Below are 11,235 nucleotides of genomic sequence, written 5' to 3' on the forward strand. Positions count from 1 at the left end.
AGCCCACGATTTTTTCCACGCGAACTGTAAAAGGGTGACCATTGGTAATATGTCGGCAAACTCTCTATAATTACAACTTAAAGCTGTGGTGTGAGGGTTCTCGCACTTTATATCTTTGTCTTTCGACAATCACCTCCTCCCTAGTGGCTTGTAGGACTGTCCAGTGCTTTCGTACGGGACATACCCTGCAGGCCTCTACCACATTCCGGCCTATACCCCCTTATCTTTGACGCAGGTGAGCGGGTTCTTACCTGCTGCCGGATTACCGTTTACCCCTTCCCCCAAATTTTTTTTTTTTTTTTTTTATTACCTGCTTATTCTCTCTACTACCCTTTTCCCCGGACGCATCTACATTCACATTTCGATCTCAACACCATGACTACCTCTGGGGATGCAACCAATCTACTCCATCTCAAAATCATATCCTTGAACGCTAAGGGTTTAAATATCCCGGAAAAACGCTCACAACTATTATTAGCCATGCAAAAAAGTGGAGCAGACATACTATTCTTACAAGAAACACACTTCAGATCAGACAATATACCGAAACTCCAGTGCAAATACTATCCCACGGCATACCACTCCACCACCACACTAGCGAAAAAAAAAGGTGTTTCCATCTTACTAGCCCGACATTGCCCCCTCCAGATCACTGACACTCTAGCTGATGATGATGGCAGGTTTCTATTCCTTAAAGGACTCCTCCAAAACAAACCATTTACACTCGCAAACATATATGCGCCCAACACACTCCAAGTACCGTTCTTCAAGGGAATTGTGTCCAAATTGGTCTCGTTTCAAGCAGGCACACTTATTATGGGAGGGGACTTCAATGTTCCTTTGAACCCTATACTCGATACCTCTAATGGGCACTCCCCCCTTACCTATGCTGCCCTTCGATCAATAAAAACTCAGATGCAAACTCTGCTCTTACATGATGCCTGGAGAACCCTCTACCCAGATACAAAGGACTTTACATTCTACTCGACACCTCATGGAAAATATTCCAGAATTGATTTCCTCTTTATCTCTCAAGAAGCTTTACCTTATCTTACACACGCATCCATCAACCCTATGTTTCTTTCTGACCACAATCCGGTTTCAATCACACTAGCCATCCCATCTTCCACCCCACGCGCCCACTCCTGGAGACTAGATCAATCCTTGTTAACTGATCCGATTATAGCTGCAGAAGTGGAGCAAACAATGAAACATTACTTCTTAGATAACAAAGCCACAGATACCTCTCCCCTCATTCACTGGGACGCACACAAATGTGTAGTAAGAGGAACCCTCATAGCAGCGGCGGCAAAAAAGAGAAAAGAGTACAAAAAACATTTCAATGATTTGGCCACTAAAATTAGACGTTTGGAACGTGCACATAGTCTAAAGAGCACCACCACACTGCTTGCCACCCTTATCCAATCCAGGAAAGAAATGTTAGAATTACTGGGAAAACAGACTAAGCGCAAATATATACTCTCTCAGAAAACGTTTTATGAATATGGTAATAAATCTGGGAAAATATTAGCAAAAGCCCTCCAATCCAAGAAAGCATCAATAACTGTTCACAATCTCACAGATCCAACAGGCAAAAAATTATCCACAACACCTGACATCGCCACGCAATTTGTACAATATTATTCAAATCTATACAACCTTACCTCATCATCTAATACACCACCAATCCCTAACCAGCGGCGGGCCCAACTTATATCTGACTTTTTAAATAAATATAGCCCAACTCCTATCTCCACCTCCGCATGCCAGATGCTCGATACTCCTCTGACCTCAGAAGAAGCTCGAACGGCTCTTAAAGCCATGCACGCAGGTAAAAGCCCGGGCCCTGATGGACTGCCCGTTGGTTACTATAGAACCTATGAACATATTTTACTACCCCACTTTCTATCCTCCTTTAACACATGTTCATCCCCGTGTTCTGCCCCGCGAGATATGTTGTCCGCACATGTAGCCGTAATCCCAAAACCAAACAAAGATGCCACACAGGTTACCAACTATAGGCCTATCTCGCTCCTAAATGTTGACCTTAAATGGTACGCTAAAATTTTATCTAACAGACTTTTGCCTTTACTCCCTGACCTTATACATCCCGATCAGGTGGGCTTCACGCCTGGCCGGGAAGCGAGAGACAACACTCTCAAAGCTCTTAATGTCCACCATTGGCTATCTTCCCAAAAACAAGCTGGATTCTTCCTTTCCCTAGACGCGGAGAAGGCATTCGACAGGGTGGCCTGGGATTACATGTCAGCGACTTTAAAAGCTCTTGGTCTGCCTAATAGAATGCTCAATTATATCAATCTGCTTTACTCAGGACCAACGGCGAGAGTGAAAGTCAATGGCCACCTGTCGAATGCCTTCTCTATCTCCAATGGCACACGTCAGGGGTGCCCGTTATCCCCGATAATTTTTATACTTACTCTTGAACCATTATTGAGACAAATTAGAGAAAACCCAGACATTAAGGGTGTGGATATAGGCAAAAGAACATTCAAAACGGCTGCATTTGCGGACGACATTCTTCTATTCTTAACAGAACCCCTAACATCCATCCCTAACTTACTCAAAGTATTTAACCAATTCCATATCATCTCTAACCTACAAATTAACTTTAAAAAATCCCTTGCACTAAATGTATCGCTGACCGAAAAAGTGTGCGCCCAATGCCGGGCGAATTTCCCCTTTAAATGGAGTCCTGATAGTATACCTTACTTAGGTATCCAACTTCCAAGATCCCTAGCTAATTTATATGATCTTAACTTCCTGCCTTTACTACGCACCATGTCCACTGACCTTCAGAGGTGGTCAAAAGGCATATTCTCCTGGTTTGGCAGAGCAGCCATCATAAAAATGAATATTTTACCAAGGATTTTGTATCTCCTCCAGACTATACCTATCTCACTTCCCCAAACGTTTTTCGCTTCCTTCCGCAAACTCTGTTCGACGTTTGTCTGGGGTTCCATAAGACCCAGACTGAGTTATTCAAGACTTGTTACACCAAAAACACAAGGAGGTATTGGTTTGCCAGACATCCATAGGTACTACCTAGCATGTCACCTTGCCAGAATAATTGACTGGAACGTCCATTCCAACATGAAAGATTGGGTTCAACTTGAATCATCCCTTGATCAAATACCAGTGGCTCAAACACCATGGTTACTCCCCACACATGTCCCCCGTAGCTATTCCTCACACCCGTTAATCGCCACGTCACTCAACGCATTTCGATACGCTTGCAAAACATATCAGATCTCCTCAGTCACGGGCCCACTAACACCACTAAAACTCAATCCAGCGTTCCCACCGGGTATGCACCCCTCTTTTCTCCACGGATTGTGGCCTCATCCTAAAGTCCTGTCTAAAGACTTCTATGACCGTAATCATCTTCTATCCTATACAAACCTGTCGAGAAATATGCTCAAAAGTGGGTTTTCCCAATGGACATATAATCAGATACACCATTTTCTGACTTCCAAGCCCCACTCCCTAGCTGGAGTTCGAACCTTAACCTCCTTTGAACAAACATGTACACTGATCGAACCACAAAGACACCTCATCTCCTTTTCGTATAATATACTATTCCCACAACAGACCAGCAATGAATGTTGGTCTACCAAAGCCTGGAATAGAGACCTGCCATCACCCTTAAATCCCAAGGATTGGGAAGGTACATATTCTATCATACATAAAGGCTCCCGAAATGTCTGTGTTCAGGAGAATGCATTTAAATTATTATCCAGGTGGTACAATACACCTCTAAAACTGCATCGTATCTTCCCATCTGTCTCCCCACAATGTTGGAGATGTCAGGCCAGTCTTGGCACCCTGGAACATATTTGGTGGTCATGTCCCATCGTCCAGCCATTTTGGCGAGAAGTCCATAGAATCACCCAGAAATTTTCTACCCGCCCAATACAGTTTTCCCCTGCTCAACTTCTTTTTCATGTCTCCACACAATCCAAAAAAGCCTACATGGGATCCCTAACCATGCATATGATCATGGCGGCGAATATGTGCATCCCAGCCAACTGGAAATCCAAACATCCCCCCTCTTTACTGGAGTGGTTCAACCGTATTAACAAAACAGCTGAGATGGAGAACCTGATACATCAAGCCAATGATACCCCTTCTACCTTCACATGCATATGGTCGAGTTGGTTGCTTTTCAGTACATCCCCAGAATATCTTTCACTGCTCCCCTAAAGCACTAAATATGTCAGTGATCTGAGAAAATGACTGGCTGGACCAGTTCCCCTTCCCTTAACGAACATCCCTTAGTGCATTACGCACCAGTTCCCTGAACTGGAGATTACCACTTACTGTACCTCTCTGAATTCATCTGCACATACCATTGCCACACCAACATACTATTGCCAACAATTGCATCTATCTACTAAGAGAAAATGACTCTGTATTGGATTTTGTTTCTTTCAAATAAGCACAGTGCCTGTTCTGCTCACTTAACATCTTCTAAATCACAGTTAGGCACTGTACTTACGACTATTACACTGTACCTATCAGATAACCTCACCTTATACCACTATAAGCATACAAATGTTTACTCTCCGGTTCTTCTTATGTTAACTGTTGCATCTACTATTTGAGGCATTGTAACATTCTTTTTCTTTTTGCTTTGTACTCTAACGTTTGACTTTACTGTTTTTGTTATACACTAAACTTCAATAAAATGTCTTTAAACAGAAAAAAAAAAAAAAAAAAAAAAAAGATCGACTTTGAGGGTCATAGCTTGGCAACCTGGGCTCACAGAGACACCATATTTGTGGGGTATGTAGCTGAAGTCCTACCCCACACTGGTCTTGGGTCTCCTGTGACCTATGGTTCCGGAGATATGGGGCTCCTTGCACAGCCTGTCAGAAGCTACATACAAAGTGGCCAGTTTAAATACAAGCTGATACACACTGTTTGCAGCAGACTGAGAGGATGAGCTCACATCTGCCTCTCCTCACTTCTTGTCAGAGGCACTGAGCTCAATGGACAGCTTAAAGTCTTGGACCAATGGTAAAGTACCATTAGCCCAAGCTGTCCAATAAAAATGTAGCTGTGGAGGCCCGTCTCTCATTGCAGTGTCATAGAAGGGGGTATGTTCCCTCCAGCCCAGTCCACTTAACTACAAGGAAAAAGCATGAGTTTATGGGTATAAGATTTTCCCATAATCCCATGTTTTTCTCACACAGTTAAAGGGATTGTAAAGCTTTGATTATAAAAAAAAATATAACAAACATATCATATTTACCTCCACTGTGTAGCTCGAGTGGCCCCGAATATTCTCTTCTGAGGTCCCTCAGCAGCTCTCGCGGCTCCTCCCCACATCGGATAACCCCCTAGGAGAAGAGCTCCCGAGTCCATCGTTCGGCTTCCATAGCCGCCGAATGTATGACTCGACCCCGCCCCCCGGCGCCCACGTCATTGGATTTGATTGGCAGCAGCGGAAACCAGTGGCTGCGCTATCAATCTCTTCAATCAAGAGCTGTGAACCCCCGGGCAGAGGGACAACGCGTTCCCACCGCGTGAAGTTCCAGGGCTCAGGTAAGTAAAACGGGGGGGGCTGGGGGGCCGGTCACTGCCAGGTGTTTTTTACCTTAACCACTTCAGCCCCGGACCATTTTGCTGGTCAAAGACCAGACCACTTTTTGCGATTCGGCACTGCATCGCTTTAACTGACAATTGTGTGGTAATGCGACATGGCTCCCAAACAAAATTGGCGTCCTTTTTTTTACCACAAATAGAGCTTTCTTTTGGTGGTATTTGATGACCTCTGCGGTTTTTATTTTTTGCGCTATAAACAAAAATAGAGCGACAATTTTGAAAAAAAACATTATTTTTTACTTTTTGTTATAATAAATATCCCCCAAAAATATATTAAAAAAATGTTTTCCCCTCAGTTTAGGCCGATACGTATTCTTCTACATATTTTTGGTAAAAAAAATTGCAATAAGCGATTATTGATTGGTTTGCGCAAAAGTTATAGCGTTTACAAAATAGGGGATCGTTTTATGGCATTTTTATTAATAATTTATTAATAAACACGAGCATTAAAGACTGGACGTACCTGTACGCCAATATGCCTGCCCGTGCCATTCTGCCGACGTACATCAGCGTGCGCCGGTCGGGAACTGGTTAATGCATAGTATTACAAACCCTTTAAGAGGGAGAATGAGAATCTGCTGCTGCTGAAAAGAAATTTATTATTTATCTATTTACTGTGAAATTACTGGTTGGAAGTTAAAACTTTAAACTTCAGTAATTTGTCCATTAAGTCCCCTGCTTGACTACAGTTTTTGAAAATATAGTAAATTACCTAAAAAATGATATATAATAATTATGTTTATATTACTTATGGTAATTAACCCCTTGCCACCCAGGCCGATTCTGCCATTTTTCTCCTATGTGTAAATATCATATTTTTTTTGCTAGAAAATTACTCAGAACCCCCAAACATTAGTAGACACCCCAGGGAATAAAATGGTGGTTGTTGCAACTTTTTATATCACACAATATTTGTGCAGTAGTTTTTCAAAAGTATTTTTTTTGGAAAGAAACTGTTTCATGAATAAAAAAACAAAAACAAAACAAAAAAAATAAAGTTAGCCTCATTTTTTTGTATACTATGAAAGATGATGTTACGCCGAGTAAATAGATACCTAACATTTCACGCTTTAAAATTGTGCACACTCATGGAATGGCACCAAACTTCAGTACTTAAAAATCTCCATAGGCGACGCTTTAACATTTTTTTACAGGTTACATGTTTAGAATTACAGAGGAGGTCTAGTGCTAGAATTATTGTTTTCGCTCTAACAATCGCGGCATATGTAACCTGTCCGTATATCTGGCTCTGATATTAGCCAGTGCCTCACCAGCCACTGACTTTACTGCATGTCCCTAGTGTCCATTTTGAAAAGGAAGGGGTCGGTAAATTAAATATTTACCAGCCCCTTCCTCCACTCTCCATCCTGAAACATCCCATGCAGGAGAGGAGAGGAGGGAAGCTGGCAGCACTGTAGGAGGGGGGGTAACGGGAAGCAGGGGGCATTGGCACAGCATGGGGTGATTAGGGTGTGCCGGGGCTCCTTGTGTGCACGCCTATGGGCCTAATTATGTATTAATGAATACAGAGCTGCTTTAATTTGTGTCATTTATATATGTCTGGAGTTCAGCTTTTAGGAAAATATTCCAGTAACTGCAGAAATTTTAATATTTGGCAGCGGGCCGCAAATGATAAACGTGATCCTGAAAATCAGAAAAGTTCCATTTAAATCCTCGCAAACTTTTCATGTGTATCTGCAGTTCTTCTGTAATACAACAGATTATATTCTGGAATATCACACGCCGTAATGTTGCTGTTCATAGTGTGAGTTAACCAGTATATGCGCTCTGCTGTTGATAAAACAGGCAACAGATAAGTGCATGTTTCAGGAACAAAACAGTTAAGTAATGGGACTTAATTGATAAATTATTAACTTAATCAATTAGAGTTAATTAGATTGATTAGTTCCCTTATAAAACCTCCCAGTAGACAATTTACCCTTCTAGTAAAATTAATGAAGTTGTTGAATGGAGAGGGAAGAGATGTTTGATAGGGACCTGCTGGAACTGTGCAGGGCAAATCAGAAATAAATTTTTTTAAAAACGAGCATAACTTTTATAATTAAGTCTAATGAAAAGGGAGGAGTAATTATTTCAACTTCTTCACTTCCAGAGCATTTTTTTTTATTTTTTAAACGCAAGTGAATTCCGCATTTTTATTTTGAAAATTGCTTAAAACCACCAAAAATGTATATATTTTCTGAATGCAGAGGTCCTGTGGAATAAAAATATGGTGGTTTTTATGTCCCATGCCTACATTTGCAAAACTGTTTATCAGGTCTAAGAGAAAACTGGGCATATAGCTCAGAACAACCAGGAGGAAACAACCTCAAAGAGATGAATTTCCAATTGGTTCAGTGGGAACAGGGACTATTACGGTATCAGAAAATATTGTAGAACAATCGTTAAAACAAAATTACATTTTATTATAATTTAATCCATATAACAGATAATACAAAAACATTGCTGTAGCAGAACCACAATATTAAATCCAATCACAGGACCCAATTGGTTCACATTCTAAACAATTAAATGTTTTACGGAGATACAGGGATGACGCATAAATCCGACCGGTTTCGCGGTACTAAGAACACCGCTTCCTCAGGGAACGTCACTTTTAAAAATCTAGTATGAAAAATATATATATAAGTATACAATAATATCATACAAAATATCAGAAAGTTTTTTACAAAAAAAGGAAGTAACAATAACAGCAATAGTAAATAGACAGTACATCAGCATTGTATTAGAAAAAACAGTGTTGGATCATAACTCACCCCTGGAGCTCCCAACCCACAGCATACGAGCGACCTACTTCGAGACACCCTCAAAACAGGGTGCCCCCCCTAAGGGCGGACACGGGGGGCAAGGTGGAGAGACTCTGAACAGCGCATACAGGGACTGAAAAAATAATGATGCAATGGTCCATTTGAATGGTGTTCAATAGAGAGGGATAAATATATCAGAGACCATGGGCTGGTAAGATAGAGCAGTATAAGAGAATAAGTAAAGAGATGGATAGATAAGATCTCTCATGTTGACAAAAGGCACCCAGTGAGCCATGGTCAATAAAAGCAGTGTGCACCTCAGAGGGTTATTATTATTTTAGGCGGAAGACATACCCCAAATACATTGGATAGTTAGATCAAATACTTCTAAGGTGTCACCAAATTTTCTATAAGGGATGTCCAGAAATTCAATTACAGATTTTTCCTGGTTCAGAATAAAGGGTAAGCATAATTAGTCAATGACCAAACATCTGAACGGACCAGGAAAAGAAATGCATGTAGCTGAAACATATATAGAGTCAGAATGAAGGGACAATACCTGAAGCTCAGAGATCCTACGCATTGCTCGTCTCAACACAGGCAGCGCTCTGAAGATTCAAATCTCGAGCGCGCCATTTAAACCCCCAACCCGGAAGTGTTAAGGGCACAATGGTGTGCTCCTTAGTCCTGTCCCCGCATCACGGCGCATGCGCGGATGTACTCGTGCGCACGGCCAAAGCATTCCCCATGAACAGAGGACCAGGGGGAATGTCTAGGGGCGTGGCTGGGCGGGGATTTGTGTGACACATAATCCCCGTTCACCATCGCCTCAACCAAGCAGGGATCAGTCCGGGTCAGGCAGCCTGCGCATTGTATTGCGCTCCCATGTAAAGCTGCAGAGAATATCTGCAGTGAAATGGGAGGTGTGAAAATCACACCAGGGTGCCACACGTCCGCCCGAGGGGGGGAGAACAAATGATATTATTGTATACTTATATATATATTTTTCATACTAGATTTTTAAAAGTGACGTTCCCTGAGGAAGCGGTGTTCTTAGTACCGCGAAACCGGTCGGATTTATGCGTCATCCCTGTATCTCCGTAAAACATTTAATTGTTTAGAATGTGAACCAATTGGGTCCTGTGATTGGATTTAATATTGTGGTTCTGCTACAGCAATGTTTTTGTATTATCTGTTATATGGATTAAATTATAATAAAATGTAATTTTGTTTTAACGATTGTTCTACAATATTTTCTGATACCGTAATAGTCCCTGTTCCCACTGAACCAATTGGAAATTCATCTCTTTGAGGTTGTTTCCTCCTGGTTGTTCTGAGCTATATGCCCAGTTTTCTCTTATATACGTATTGGGACGATGGTATCCTATTGATTTTGGAGGCTTTTTGACTAACTATCAATATCAGGGTGGATAATACACCTGGATTGTGGGATCCAAACTTTCTTGTATGCCTCACTTACAATAATTGTTCAAGGTATTAACTGTTTAATGATATAGAATTCTCGTCCTTCAGACTATAACCTGAATCTTTATTAATGACTTATAGTTATTTTGTCTTTCTCCTTGTTCGTTTTTGCTTTTCTGTATATCCTTTGGGTACAGCGCTCTGGTGAGTACAAGTCGATCATTTCATTATCCTTTTGGTACTATGGATGTTTTAGGATCAAGCTGGGGTGATTTCATGTCCACTTTACAGGCTGAGTGTCTAACTAGTCATAAATTAGATGATGATATTAAAACCTTTTTGGAAAAAATATTTAAGTTGTTAAAAAGAAAATCCCATCTTCATTGGCACATGCAATATTTCAAACTCTATGTGCAGGAAAAGATATGCCCTTTGGGCCTTCGGATACAAGTATTTCCTACTTTAAAAGATCCTAGCACTGATTTTAAAAAAATCTGGGAAGAGACCCTGACCTCATGCAGCATAGAACTAATGAAGCAATTGATGGCCCAGCACTCAAATGATATGTCCATATTAGATGAAGAAATAGATAGATTACTACAGCAATATCCGGATATCACTACTTCCACTACCTTTTCGGAAAAATGGAAGGAACTGAGAGACCGTTTAGAGATATTAAATAAGGAAATTATTTTTAAAAAACAAGGTAAATTCTCATTGGATAAACAAGCTTTCCTTGACGGCTATGCATATAAATGGGCTGGTCGAGCCTATAACAGGAGAAATCCTGCATACGCTCGCCAACCCCTAATTAGACCACCAATGGAATTATCCGAATCAGATTCTTCCTTATCCTCTCTATCATCACAGTCCTTATCTCAATATACTCAGTCTCACGGCCCCACCCTCCCACGTAAGAGATCACTCACTGGAAATGGGCACCCCCATAAAGACCCTAAAAAAGACAGAAAATTGGGGAAATCGGCTAAAGCCTCACAGGCCATACGTACAACAGTTCCTTCTTCTTCCTCCAACAAATCAGATACAGCGGCCTCCACACTACACAGTGTGATTCCAAAACTCTTGCAACCCCAAATCCAGTCCCTTTTTCCCTTCAACCTTTTAACCTCAACCCATCCAGAAGGCACCAGAAAAGGCAGTTTAGACGCCTTTGTACACAAAACCTAAACCCTAAGTACCCTTCCAATAGCAATGAAACACACCCTGATCAGGCATCTTCATTAAACATCATTAATTTGACGTCAATCACATTAACATCAGAGGAGGAATATGTTTTACAACTCGGCCTTGGCTTTTGCCCATCTGAACCCATAGACATTTTTGAAACAATTAAAGACTTATACTTATTCGCTCGCAACCTCACTTACAAATTCATTTATGATCCTGAACGTAAAAA

This window comes from Lithobates pipiens, unplaced genomic scaffold (genome assembly GCF_037356315.1).
Source record: "Lithobates pipiens isolate NorthernLeopardFrog02 unplaced genomic scaffold, aLitPip1_a1.2 Scaffold_23, whole genome shotgun sequence".
Lineage (NCBI taxonomy): Eukaryota > Metazoa > Chordata > Amphibia > Anura > Ranidae > Lithobates > Lithobates pipiens.